This window comes from Coregonus clupeaformis, unplaced genomic scaffold (genome assembly GCF_020615455.1).
Source record: "Coregonus clupeaformis isolate EN_2021a unplaced genomic scaffold, ASM2061545v1 scaf0758, whole genome shotgun sequence".
Lineage (NCBI taxonomy): Eukaryota > Metazoa > Chordata > Actinopteri > Salmoniformes > Salmonidae > Coregonus > Coregonus clupeaformis.
The window spans coordinates 24,800-40,000 of NW_025534213.1; the positions used below are offsets into that span (position 1 = coordinate 24,800).

The window sequence follows — 15,201 nt, forward strand, 5'->3', positions numbered from 1 at the left end:
TCCCTCCTCCCTCCCTCCCTCCTCCCTCCCTCCCTCCCTCCCTCCCTCCTCTCTCCCTCCCTCTCTCCCTCCCTCCCTCTCTCCCTCCCTCCCTCTCTCCCTCTCTCTCTCCCTCTCTCCCTCCCTCTCTCTCTCTCTCTCTCTCCCTCCCTCCCTCTCTCTCTCCCTCTCTCCCTCCCCATTTAGCAGAAGCTCTTATCCAGAGCCACTTACAGTTTAGTGAGTGCATACATTTGTTCATACTGGCCCCCCGTGGGAAACGAACCCACAACCTTGGCGTTGCAAGCGCCATGCTCTACCAACTGAGCTGTAGGCCCTCCTCATAGCAAAGGGTCTGAATACTTATTTAATGGATTAGCCCACTGAGACAGGCGCAAATCAACCAGGTGTCTTGTGTGCCATAAAAAAACATACATATTTGTTACTGCTCGATTAAAAATATATTGTTCGACCAACAGCATATCGACCAAACAATCGTCCAGTCGATTAAATGGGGTCAGCCCTAGTTTCTGCAGCTATAGTAGCATATTTTCATGGCAACTCGTGTCCATGTGTGATTTGCTCAAACTAGTACGTGAGGAGTGGCGGTATGTGGTGTCGGATAGAGCAACACTGTTGTAGCACCAGCGAATGACCCCAGTAACTACTGAGGTTTGACAAGAATGGCTGTATCTCAAACGGCACTCTATTCCCTATATAGTGCACTATAGTCCCTATGGGCCCTGGTAAAAAGTAGTACACTAAATAAGGAAAAGGGTGCCAGTTGGGACACATTCAATAATGATAGGCAGGTGTGATGACTTACAACAGAACTTATTATGTATAGCGGGAGAGAGGGAGAATGAGAGAGAGAGAGCGAGAGGGGAAAAGAGCGAGGGATAGGGAGAGAGAGAGAGAGTAGGAAAAAGATGTGAGAGGAGAGAGAGAGGAGAAATAGAGAGCAGAAGGAGAGATTTGAGGAGAGGACAATGGGTGGCGGGTAGGGTGTTGAAATGCAAGCCATAACCTGTGCGGCCATCAGACTCCAGCCAGCAACCCTGGCCCACCCTCCAGCCTGCCGCTACCCAACCACACAACCAGCTCCTACCCAGTCTTCACCCAGCAAGCCACGCTGTAACAAAGGCACCAAGGCACGAAGAGGCCAGACCCATCTCTGTCCAACTAATGATTAGTGTGTCTGGAGTCTAACACACACACACACGAGGGAGTAGATGAAGGCCAGTGTGACACACACACCCAGCTCCTTCTCTCTAGTGGCGAGCCAGGATTAGAACGCACACAAGCACACACACACACAACCTTAAACATTGTTATTGGCAAATCAATGAGCACTGTAGCCTAGCCCTGAATGACAGACTGTCTCAGCTGGCGAAGTTCAGACTGGCTCAGCTACTCAGCTATGGAGTGGTGACAACAATCGCAAACAGAAATGAAATGCTATGAGGAATTTAGTCTGTAGGCCAACACAAAACACTGCCCACACACTACTGCCCTGTTTTCCCTGCCTGCCTGATTTGCTAGCTTCTCTGACCTGAACTAGCTGAACTGTCTGCATAGAGAACACACTGTGCCAACCAACGCCTCCACACTCACGCTGTAGTCACACGCACGCACACACAGTCGGAGTACAACGCGGGAGCCTTGCAGTACTGCATTGTCATGCTGTACTGCACAGCAGACAGTAGCAGGACGGGATGCAAAGAGCTTTTGCAGCGTTGTGTTCTAACTGGCACAACACCCTCTGAAACCACACTGAGACGACTGTATATGTACCTATTGAGATGACTGCAGATATGTGCATATTGAGATGACTGCAGATGTACAAGTTCCTTTCCCATACCCCATCTTGTGCAAATGCAAACGTTATGGTGTTCACTTTAGTATTAACACAGTAATAAGACTAAGGTAGTGGAGACTTTAAGTGGTGTATAGAGTAGACTTACCCTTCATTGTTGAGTTGACAAAATAATTAATACAGCATTGTACGTGTACAATGTGTATAGTATTTTGACATATATATAGTGGAGTTGACTATAGATACAGTAAACAGGTAGACTTACAAACGTAGTACTTAGGCTTACGTGCTGGAGTTGACGGTGGTGTATAGTACTGTATTATAGACTTACGTGCTGGAGTTGATGGTGGTGTATAGTACTGTATTATAGACTTACGCAGTGGAGTTGACCATGGTGTAAAGAGTTGAATATACAGTAAGTCGACTTACGTGGTGGAGTTGACAGTAGTATATCCGGAGGGGCACTCAGGTATACAGGCTCCATTGTGGATGACATACTCATGGCAGTCGCTGCTCTTGCTCTGCTTACACTTGTTGTGGAGGTCCTGGCAGAAGGAGAAGGGGACGCAGCGCCAGCCCCTATAGGTGTAGTATCCCTGGGGACAGCGGTCCACACAGGCCTCCTGGTATAAGGGAATAGGGATTAGGTGGATGAATTGTTTAGTTGATGGAGAACATCCATATCAATTCAAATATTTGGTAATATAACAATTTTAAGTGATATTTTCCATTGCTGGACAGACATATGAGTTTAAATAAACACAATTCTGTTTTGATTCAGCTTTCCCCCCCCCAGCAATAGTTTGCACGCACACATCTTACTATAAATCTATTTTATATTTAAAAAAATACTAACCCGTTTCATCGATTAATCATCTCTAGCACCCATCAAGAAATTGAATTCTTGAAGAATAAAAACTTGTTAAAATGTATTTCTCTTTGCGTTTTTTATTTATTTAACTAGGCAAGTCAGTTAAGAACAAATTCTTATTTACAATGACGGCCTACACCGCCAAACCCGGACGACGCTGGGCCAATTATGCACCGCCCTATAGTTGTATATAGAAGCATCCACATCAACCAAAAAAAAACAACAACAACTATCAACTTATCAATTGTGAGAAACGTCTGTTGAACCTCTCAGTACCTGGTACTGGAGGTTCTTGCAGGCTACACAGCTGCTGCTGTTCTGGGGCTCAGAGCAGCCTCCCAGACATGACTCATGGCAACACTGGTTGTCCTTGGTACAGGCCCGGTGCTTACAGCTGGGGGGACACACTGTGGGAGCGCAGAAGGAGAGAGGGGGGGAATGGTTAGAGACAGGATTTACATAGAGAGAAAGAGTTCAGGTAATATCTTGTGGCCTGACCTGTGGCCTGACCTGTGGCCTGACCTGTGGCCTGACCTAAGCCCCTTGTTAGGCTGTTGGCCAATCTTAATCTGGCTCTATATGACTATATGGGATGAGCTAATCTGGTGGACAGGCCAGTCAGCAAGGTGTTTACCTCTCTCTGACACACACACTGCCAATGCCAACTGGCTCTGCACCTCAGCGATGGCACTGAACTTTACTGTGTGTGTACATGTGTGTGAGCACTCGACCACAGTGCATTCTTGCCAGCTTGGCACTAGATGAAGCGTGTGCGTGCGTGTTTGTGTGTGTGTGTAGCCTAGGTCACATTGTTAGAAAGAGGCCAAGGAATCAGTAGCATTCAGTGTCTTCACAGCAAACCTGTGTCAAAACACACACTGAGTGTACAAAGCATTAGGAACACCTTCCCTAATATTGAGTTGAACCCCACTTTGCCCTCAGAACAGCCTCAATTCGTCGGGGCATGGACTCTACAAGGTGTCGAAAAGCGTTCCTCAGGGATGCTGGCCCATGTTGACTCCAATGCTTCCCATAGTTGTGTCAAGTTGGCTTGATGTCCTTTGGGTGGTGGACCATTCTTGATACACACGGGAAACTGTTGAGCGTGAAAAACCAGTGACACACTATAACCGGTGCGCCTGGCACCTACTACCATACTCCGTTCAAAGGCACTTAAATATTTTGTCTTGCCCATTCACCCTCTGAATGGCACACATACACAATCCATGTCTCAGTTGTCTCCTCCCATTCATCTACACTGATTTGAAGTGGATTTAACAGGTGACATCAATAAGGGATCATAGCATTCACCTGGTCAGTCTGTCATGGAAAGGGCATGTTTTATACACTCATATATATCAAATACTGAGTGAGAAAGTTAGAAGCACAAATATCATCCCTCCCCCCCAAATTTTGTTTTTGTAACTTTCTCATTCATTATTATTCAGGATTCATTCAGGATTATCTGTAATCATGGTAGCATCCACATGAATGTAGAAGTGTTTAGAAACATATTGTATTCTTGTTTACAGTAAAAGTGACTCCAAAATGACACAATACATTATTTACCATTAATTTCTATTGGGCACAAAATAATCTGAAACGCAACCAAAACAAACAGCGAATGCATCTAACAAATTTGTAGAGTCACAAGCTTGATGTAGTCATTGCGTGCTATGAATATGGGACTAAATGCTTAACTTTTGACTTTTAGTAATACATACTAGTGAATTTGTCCCAATACTTTGGTCTCCTAAAATGGGGGACTATGTGAAAAAAGTGCTGTAATTTCTAAACGGTTCACCCGATATGAATGAAAATACCCTCAAACTAAAGCTGACAGTCTGCACTTTAACCTCATACTCATTGTATCATTTGAAGTCCAAAGTGCTGGAGTACAAAGCCAAAACAACAACACATTTCACTGTCCCAATACTTTTGAAGCTCACTGTATCGCCCATCCCTAGGTGGAAACGTTTTGAAACCAAGTGAAACGTGGAGGCCTGTTTGGGTGTGTGTGCATTAACAACTGACTGAACAAGCAAACTGCGCGCACACACACTTACACACCTAAAGATATAGTTATATATGAAAATGCAGAGCAAAACCATTATGAGAGAAAGAAGTGACTGACTGACATACTCCTGAGTGGCGCAGTGGTCTAAGGTGCCGCATCGCAGTGCTAACTGTGCCACTAGAGATCCTGGTTCGAATCCAGGCTCTGTCGCAGCCGGCCGCGACCGGGAGACTCATGGGCGGCGCACAATTGGCCCAGCGTCGTCCAGGGTAGGGGAGGGAATGGCCGGCAGGGATGTAGCTCAGTTGATAGAGCATGGCGTTTGCAACGCCAGGGTTGTGGGTTCGATTCCCACGGGGGGCCAGTATAAAAATATATATATATATATATTCACTAACTGTAAGTCGCTCTGGATAAGAGCCTCTGCTAAATGAGAGTATCTTGTCAATGATCTCAAGGCAGCTGGGACCATAGTCACCAAAAAAAAAAATTGGTAACACACTAGGCCGTGAAGGACTGAAATCCTGCAGCGCCCGCAAGGTCCCCCTGCTCAAGAAAGCACATATACAGGCCCGTCTGAAGTTTGTCAATGAACATCTGAATGATTCAGAGGAGAACTGGGTGAAAGTGTTGTGGTCAGATGAGACCAAAATCGAGATCTTTGGCATCAACTCAACTCGCCGTGTTTGGAGGAGGAGGAATGCTGCCTATGACCCCAAGAACACCATCCCAACCGTCAAACATGGAGGTAGAAACATTATGCTTTGGGGGTCTTTTTCTGCTAAGGGGACAGGACATCTTCACTGCATCAAAGGGACGATGGACGGGGCCATGTACCGTCAAATCTTGGGTGAGGACCTCCTTCCCTCAGCCAGGGCATTGAAAATGGGTCGTGGATGGGTATTCCAGCATGACAATGACCCAAAACACACGGCCAAAGCAACAAAGGAGTGGTTCAAGAAGAAGTACATTAAGGTCCTGGAGTGGCCTAGCCAGTCTCCAGACCTTAATCCCATAGAAAATCTGTGGAGGGAGCTAAAGGTTCGAGTTGCCAAACGTCCGCCTCGAAACCTTAATGACTTGGAGAAGATCTGCAAAGAGGAGTGGGACAAAATCCCTCCTGAGATGTGTGCAAACCTGGTGGCCAACTACAAGAAACGTCTGACCTCTGTGATTGCCAACAAGGGTTTTGCCACCAAGTACTAAATCATGTTTTGCAGAGGGGTCAAATACTTATTTCCCTCATTAAAATGCAAATCAATTTATAAAATTTTTGACATGCGTTTTTCTGGATTTTTTGGTTGTTATTCTGTCTCTCACTGTTCAAATAAAACTACTATTAAAATTATAGACTGATCATTTCTTTGTCAGTGGGCAAACGTACAAAATTAGCAGGGGATCAAATACTTTTTCCCCCTCACTGTACATACATACGTGCACGCACACACAGTGAACTAGCCTTCCACTGGGGGGGCCAGTGGTGTGTACACATCAATCAAATCAATCAAATGTATTTATGAAGCCCTTTTTACATCAGCAGATATCACAAAGTGCTATACAGAAACCCAGCCTAAAACCCCAAACAGCAAGCAATGCAGATGTAGAAGCACGGTGGCTAGGAAAAATGCCCACATCCACCCTTACACCACCATGCTACTCTGCTGTTATCTAGAAGCTAGAAAAAACAATGGATATCCTCACTCACACACACGTTGGGTGATTTATGCTGTGTGTATGTGTTAGCAGTCAGGACATTCTTAGTGTCCCAGACCATCCTACAGGCCTCTTATTGTTGGAGGCAGGTGTATGCGACATCGATTAGGGGTAAATTTGGACCATCTGTAGGCCTATATTTTTGATCACCATTCACCTCACCTGACTCTTTCTGGACTCACCAACACATCAAGATTGCAACATAACACCCAGCCAACATTGTAACAATTCTTAGGGTCCGTGCGAGCAAGCGAGAGTGAGAAGTCCCCATGTCCAGAGTGGAGAGCTCTCAGCCTATCAGAGGAGAGGGGCGGCAGCCAAACCCATTCTGTAAAGCCCCCTGCTGTTAGAGTTAATCAAATATGGACCACATTTATAACACTGGCTCACCATAACACTGGAACACAGGCTCACTGGCTGCTACTGGGGAGGAGGCTCTCCGTCTCTCTCTCCCTCCCGCTCTCCGGATATGTCCCCCTCCCTCTCTTGGTCTGACTCGGTTTTTTTCTCTCCACCTCTGTATATTTTCCTCTCTCTCTCTCCTCCTCCCTTCCCCTCTCCATCCCTCCCTCTCAGCTGTGTGTGGGTGAGTGAGTAATCTCCTCTGAGGGGAAGATAATGAAGATCATTTTATAATGCGTGTCAAATACCAGTCTCTTGGGAACCTCTGGCTCATTCAGCTCACACTCATTTAGCTGGAGTCTCGATGGGTGCGGCCCAAACGGCACCCTTTTCCCCTATGTAGTGCACTACTTTTGGCTCTGGTCGAAAGTAGTGCACTATATAGGGGATAGGATGCCATTTGGGACACAGTATTGCTACTGTACATTAAAGGCCTGCTGCTGTACAGAAGCTGCAGTGCTCTCTCCATTTAAGAAAGACAGACCGTCACGCAACACCACAGCACGGCTCAGTAGTCACTACCGCAATGAGATTATTACACCAAAACAAAGAGATCCCGAAAGAAACCCCATGGAACACAGTCACCACATAGTTAACACTAGAACCGCTAAAGCGGTCATTTGGACTGCTCATGACTAATTGATTTATTACTCTGCCATTTTTAAAGTCATGCCCCCCTCCGTCCTTTACTTCTCCTAAATATACTGAACAAAAATATAAACGCAACATGTATAGTGTTGGTCCCATGTTTCATGAGCTGAAATAAAAGCTCCCAGAAATGTTCCATATGCATATAAAGCTTATTTCGCTTATTATGAGTCACACTGTATCACCACATGTTAGCAATGTTTAGACAATGTTTGAGAACTGCTACACCAAAAAACCAATGCAAAGTGCTACGAATATTTAAAAAAATAAACACCTATTTGAATATTTCTAAATAGTGTTGTCACGAATGTTGACTTTGATATCAATAACAGGTTTAGTATCACGATTCTCGATACCATCACAATACTCAATACACCAAAACGATCCCGCTATAAAAAAATAAGGCATATTAACCAAAGTCACAGAATGGCACTTGATCAAGACAGAAACTCACCTACTACTCTGCTCAATCATTGTGCATCTTTTTAGTTCAATATCATTACATTTGAAAATGTTTACGTCAACATTTTTCAGAGACAGCCATGTATACATTAATAAATCAATTATACAATCAATTTGACTTTGTTTTTACCAATCTACCTACATAACACAATGGTAATCATTTATTTGAATGGTAAATCTCTATTTATGGGTAAATCAAGATGTAGCCTAGGCCTTTTCACAATAAAGGTGAATGCATATTCAATAGGAGTGTGTGTATGCATTGAGTTCGAGTTTGCTTTAGCTGACATTGCTCTTTCTGATATTTCTTGATTGTTATTATTTTGGATTTGTTTGTTTTGTATTGTTCGGTATTACTGCACTGTTGGAGCTAGAAAGATAAGCATTTCACTGCACCTGCGATAACATCTGCAAAATATGTGTACGCGACCAATAACATTTGATTTGAAGTAGCATATGTTATAAAAGTGTGTGCTGTTTCTTACCAGTAATGACGTCCTTCACGAGGCAAGAGGGGGGCCGGCCGTTGAAACCCTATTCACAGACTTAGGGAGAATCTCAAATGCATACTCCTCGCATCCTATCTCCTGCTTTCTCCTTCTCAAAACCCATTGGAGGAGAGGGTCAGATGGGAGGGACCTCTGGCTTTCTCATCCAATGGGTTTTGAGAAGGAAGAAGTATGCAACTGAGATTCCCACAGTCAGTTCGCGGAGGCAATAGATACTCTTTGGGAGAGACGTGAGAGAGACCGATTAAGTGAATTAATAAAGTTTTGGTGGCAATCAGCTTTGAAATAAGCATATTTTGTATTATGGTTTGCATAATTATCACAAACAAAGTAATAGGGTGGTGTATTGATGATAGCGTCAGCTGTAGGCTAGCAAGTTAACCTACAAAGCTAGAAGCTACCGGTATTTTCTTGTATTGTAAAGTGTTCTAGCCTGTATGGAAATTGTTTTGCAAACAGTAATTAACAGTTAAAAAATGTCTACATACAGTGTCACATTATTGAAGCGTGTTAACTTCTGTGCAGCATGAGTGGGAAGCAAAAATTATGCAGCCTAGACTCCCAGTGCAGGATAAGTGGAGGAGGCACGGTGCTTTCGCGCTATGAGGGGGACATCGACTGCGCTGATAGACAGAGTTGATCCGTGAGACACATTTGACAGAAATACCGAAAGTAACAACATTTTTTTTTTACAGAAACGGTTTTCATGTTCTAGTATCAAAAAAAGTACCAAAGTTTCGGTATACCGTGCAACACCATTTCTAAATAGAAAAATCTACTAGGAAACTGAATTGTCTGCCAATGGATGTCTGAGGTCTATATTGGACCATGGCAGGGAATAGAGTATGGAACAGGGCAGGGCTTGCCTCTCTCTCACACTCTCTCCTATTCTCTATGTTGTGTGGTCAGAGCTGGGCTTAACAGATCTTTTCAAGATTTAGTGCAGGGTTCATCAACTAGATTCAGGCGCGGGCCGATTTTTTCTTGAGCGGAATGTCGGGGGACCAGAACTTGAATTTGTAGACCGCAGATTGGCCACAAGAAGCCCAAACAGATATAATGTTTGACTAAAACATAATCATTTCTAACCTTCCTTACATTTGTGTACGATCACGTGTCTCCCTATTATGCGTGGGAATACTTGGGAACAGATTTCTTAAATTAAAATCACTTGGAGCTGATTTCCTGGTGTTTTTACAGTCTTATGTCCAACAATGAATAAATGAATTTTTTTGCTCCAAAAACCTGGGGGGCCAAATAAAATCACCAGCGGGCCGCCAGTTAGGGAACCCTGCTTTAGTGAAAGCAGGCCTGAAACCACAGGGTCCACACCACAAGACCAGAGCCTGACTCACTACTGAGGGAGCTAGCTACTATTCAAACAGCTAAAACAAGTAATTGGCTAACTCTGGGTTAAGGGGCTACAGGCTCTAGAAATTGAGTACAGACAGATTCGATACGTTCATTTAAAAGGAATGATGTGAGATATATATGTATATATTGTGTGTGTGTGTGTGTGTGTGTGTGTGTGTGTGTGTGTGTGTGTGTGTGTTCTACAGTGTGTTATGGAATGCTGCAGGCCAGGCAGGCAGAGCAGAGAGAGGGGTTTCAGTAACACCCATATGATATATTCTTCTCCGAGCTCAGACTGAACGCTAACTGAACAGTGTGAATGTGGAATGGCTGGGCTCCTGGTTTCACAACAAACCCACTTCAGAAGGAGAACGGGCCTCAGCAGCAGGTAGGGGTCATGCCCCAAATGGCATTCTATTCCCTATATAGTGCACTACTTTTGACCAGAGCCCTATGGGGGGCCCAATGCAATGTAGAGGGAATAGGGTGCCATTTGGGAGGCAGCCAGGGTTTCTCAGGTTCAGTAGCTACTAGTCTGTCAGCCTGTCTGTCGTTCTATACTCAGGAAATGATAAGGCTAGAGAAGTAGTGACATCATTACCTGTGTGTGTGTGTGTGTGTGTGTGTGTGTGTGTGTGTGTGTGTGTGTGCGTCTCTCTACACTCCACTACAGCGTCTCTCTAAAGGTCATGTGTGACAGGGCTGAGACAACACTCTCAGGTCTAGCAGAACAAACACACAGACAGTGCGTATGTTTGGCTGCGTTGCATCAAACCCAGGGCTCAGGAGCATTGTTGAAGTCTTGACATACAACCTGAACTCAGCCTACTTTACTAAACCATAGTTAGTAACGGTTCACCAAACCCACGGTTCGGTACGTATTGCGGTTTTGGGGGTCATGGTTCGGTTTCAGTACAGCGGGAAAATTAAATGCTTTTCACAATGTTCAGCATTCACAGTGTTTCTAGCATTGTCTGTTGTGAAAGGATTGTTATGTTGAGCCTCTCAAGTTTCCACTCTGATGCTGCGTTTGTAACCATGTGGGAGGTGGGAATTGACCAGTTGTGAAGTCATAAATACCAGTTGGATGCATTCATGTGATTTGCACTCGTTGAGAAACACTGATTGGCTAATGGCCAACAAACTGCGTCAACCATAAACTAAAAGTACAGCCATCATGCTTGTAAACAAATTATAGTTAAAAAACCACATTAATTGATTGCTTTTTATAAAAATTGTTTTGCTGTTGCATTTAACTGCTGAGAAATGCTGTTAGAGGCAATTTCCTTAGTAGGTGACGTCAGAGGTCACCATGTGGGAGAAGCGGGTGCTCAGCATGAGTTTCCCACTGGTAATTACCAGTTGGAGAGCTGTTCAAGTAGATCTTTCCCAGCCATATGTGGTAAATTCCCACTTCCATATTGGTTGCACGAACGCACCATGACACTGCCTCCTTCAATGCCAGATGTGCACTTGTGACTCTCATAAAGGGGGCGTGTCTGTACCACAGTACATCTCCCACTCTGGGGTAATGTGACGGGCTATCACTGTTAAGTAAACACAACACAGGGCGCATTGGCCAATTCATTGAAAACTTCGGCTTTGGCCTGCTTATATAGAGCGGGTACTACCTGTTTGCTGAAATGGGTGCAAGAGGGAAGTTTGTAACGTGGCTCGAGCACTTTCCACTGAGGTGTTAAAACCCCTATTCTCAACCGCAGAACGGGCGCATATCTCGGCTATAAACCAAAGACTGTACAAAATATAAAGATAACCTATCGCTCCTGTAATTTCTTTGGCCTGGTAGAGAATCAGCTGCATAAATGCAGAGGGGGGACGGTGTTGTGTTGGCTCTTTGCGTTTCCGTCTTGCTCCGGTATACTGGGGTGATGTCGGCGTAAATGTGTCAACGTATTTGAGGTGTTGGCAGCTGCATAGGCTATTCTCGTTGAGCGACATACTGTAACCGTTTTATCCACTACTCTCTGTCCATCGCCGTTGTAATCTACTGGGCAGCCAAAATGTTCCCAAACTGTAGATTTAAACGATGGAGGTTTATCAACCCCACCACTCGCCATCCTACAGAACTAGTTCCTGGCTGCGCCTCAAAGACAGAGTATCCAAAACATGGAATAACTGCAGACAAGGAAATATCTATCCTAGTGTGTGATTTTACATGCATTTAAATACAAACACTCCCTCCATCATGCACCAAAGACTGTCAGGTCTCCCTTGTAAAAGAGGTCTTCTGACATCAATGGGACGTCCTGGTTAAATACAGGATAAATTAAATAAGAACCCAGTGACTTACTTCTCTGGCAGTGCTTGTGCGTCCAGCAAGTTCGCTGAAGAGGCCGTTGATGGTGGTCTGCTGACAGGTGGTCTTCCCTTGGCCGCCCGGGACACACGTCCCGCACTCCCGGTCATTCCTATTGGCTCACGATGTAGTTGTCCTCCACCGTGTCAGGATCTTGGACCAGTCCAGCGTGGAGAGGTAGCAGAGGTCCGGGTTCTTCTCGATTCTAACTCGCTCCTCTAGTGATATTCATCAGGCTTTGGAGGCCGATATCCCTGAGCTGCAGCATTTCAAAGAAGACCAGAGCGTAGTTGAAGAACAGGTTGTTACCTCGGATCACAGTGAGATTAGGGAAGAGGTCTTTGAGGCTCTCCATTCCGTAGACCCTGAACAGGAGGAGGAAGTCTGTGACCACGGTCAGTTTGGGGTAACTGTGACCCCTGAAGTCTTCGGGCTTGGTCTTGAACATGAGGATGATTTTCAGGTGGCCCTCGATCACCGTGCAGTTCTCCAGGGAGCGCAGGTTGGTCACGTTGTTCCGGATGTCCTTACTGGAGCAGATTCCAGGGGAGACTTCAGGGGAGCAGGGAGGGGAGGGGAGGAGACAAACTGATTAGATGGGATTCAGGCAAGGATAGTATGGCACATCAAAAATATTCTGTCAAGACATTTATTGGTCTGCACATTTTTTGGTGTGTTGTCCATCTCATTTCTATGGACTTCATTAACGAAGATTCAGCAACCAATCACTTTTGAGGAATAATCTGAGTGAGCACATTATTCATGCAATGTTAGACGGTACACTATAACATGCATAACGCCAGAACCAAAGTTTCATGTTGACCCCTAATAAATGTATTATGTACATTGTACGTTTTGATATCCAAGCAATTGCATGTTGCAAAAGCATTTTGATCAGTTTAGGTGGCAAAGTAATTTTTTTGCTTACCAAAAAGTCTATAAAATAGACCTTTGTCCTTTCAAATCTAGCGTATCTAACGAAAAGGCTGGCCTTGCTGTCATCATAGCTGATGAAAAGAAAGTTAAGTGACATTCTGTCAACATTCTGTCAAATTAGGTACAATTATGCAAGTACACACATCTGAAACAAATGAGAGCGGGGTGAGAAGATTATAACTAGCTACTACTGGGCGGCAGGTGGCTTAGTGGGTAAGAGCGTTGTGCCAGTAACCGAAAGGTCGCTGGTTCTAATCCCCGAGCCGACTAGGTGAAAAATCTGTCACCCAGTTCTCCTCTGAATCATTCAGATGTTCATTGGCAAACTTCAGACGCATGTATAAGTGCTTTCTTGAGCAGGGGGACCTTGCGGGCGCTGCAGGATTTCAGTCCTTCACCGCGTAGTGTGTTACCAATTGTTTTCTTGGTGAGTATGGTCCCAGCTGCCTTGAGATCATTGACAAGATCCTCCCGTGTAGTTCTGGGCTGATTCCTCACCGTTCTCATGATCATTGCAACTCCACAAGGTGAGATCTTGCATGGAGCCCCAGGCCGAGGGAGATTTACAGTTATTTTGTGTTTCTTCCATTTGCGAATAATCGCACCAACTGTTGTCACCTTCTCACCAAGCTGCTTGGCGAAGGTCTTGTAGCCCATTCCAGCCTTGTGTAGGTCAACAATCTTGTCCCTGACATCCTTGGAGAGCTCTTTGGTCTTGGCCATGGTGGAGAGTTTGGAATCTGATTGATTGATTGCTTCTGTGGACAGGTGTCTTTTATACAGGTAACAGCTGAGATTAGGAGAACTCCCTTTAAGAGTGTGCTCCTAATCTCAGCTCGTTACCTGTATAAAAGACACCCGGGAGCCAGAAATCTTTCTGATTGATCAAATACTTATTTCCCTCATTAAAATGGAAATCAATTTATAACATTTTTGACATGCGTTTTTCTGGATTTTTTTGTTGTTATTCTGTCTCTCACTGTTCAAATAAACCTACCATTAAAATTATAGACTGATAATTTCTTTGTCAGTGGGCAAACGTACAAAATCATCAGCAATGATGGACCTGTGGACCTGTGGACAGAAATGTGTGTGTTTTTTGCCAATTTTAACCGCACACTTGTTGTTTGTGTACATGGATTTTATGATGTATGTTTTCCCCCCAATACCATTTTCCATCAATTTGTATAGCAGACCCTCATGCCAAATTGAGTCAAATGCTTTTTTGAAGTCAACAAAGCATGAGAAGACTTTGCCTTTGTTTTGGTTTGTTAGTTTGTCAATTAGGGTGTGCAGGGTAAATACGGTAATTTGGTAAAAAGCCAATTTGACATTTGCTCAGTACATTGTTTTCACTGAGGAAATGTACAAAGCTGCTGTTAATGATAATGCAGAGGATTTTCCAAAGGTTGCTGTTGACGCATATCCCACGGTAGTTATTGGGGTAAAATTTTTTGGGTTATCAGTCCTTGGTTCCAAATATTAGGGAAGATGCCAGAGCTGAGGATGATGTTAAAGAGTGTAAGTATAGCCAATTGGAATTTGTGGTCTGTATATTTGATCATTTCATGTGCGATACCATCAACACCACAGGTCTTTTTCGGTTGGAGGGTTTGTATTTTGTCCTGTAGTTCATTCAATGTAATTGGAGAATCCAGTGGGTTCTGGTAGTCTTTAATAGCTGATTCTAAGATTTGTAATTGATAATTTATATGTTTTTGCTCTTTGTTATAGAGCAAAAGATTGGAGAAGTGGTTTATCCACACATCTCCATTTTGGATAGGCAACTCTTCGTGTTGTTGTTTGTTTAGTGTGTTCCAATCTTCCCGGAAGTGGTTAGATTCTATGGATTATTCAATTACTGTAGTGTATTTCTGTATTGTTTTAGTGATTCACCATAGTGAAGGCTTAGACTCAGGTTCTGGGTCTCTATGTTTTTGGTTGGATATGTTTCTCAATTTCATTCTTAGGTTTTTGCATCAAACCATTTGTCATTGTTGTTAATTTCCTTAATAAGTGCGTATATTTATTTTTTATACTGTTAGTGTGTGTTTGTCCTGTCTGAAGCAGCCTTAATTGTCCCTTGGGGATTAATAAAGTTGTATTGTATTGTATTGTACTTTATTGTATAAAGTATTTACTGTATAAAGTCTTTACTGTATGTTAGGGATTACTGTA

The 15,201-nt window shown here is 44.0% G+C and overlaps 1 pseudogene; it reads right to left on the reverse strand.

Moving 5' to 3' along the window:
• LOC121557533 overlaps window positions 1-12,633 on the reverse strand; it is a 37,219-nt pseudogene extending 24,586 nt beyond the window's left edge.
• Between the last annotated feature and the right edge of the window lie 2,568 nt (window positions 12,634-15,201).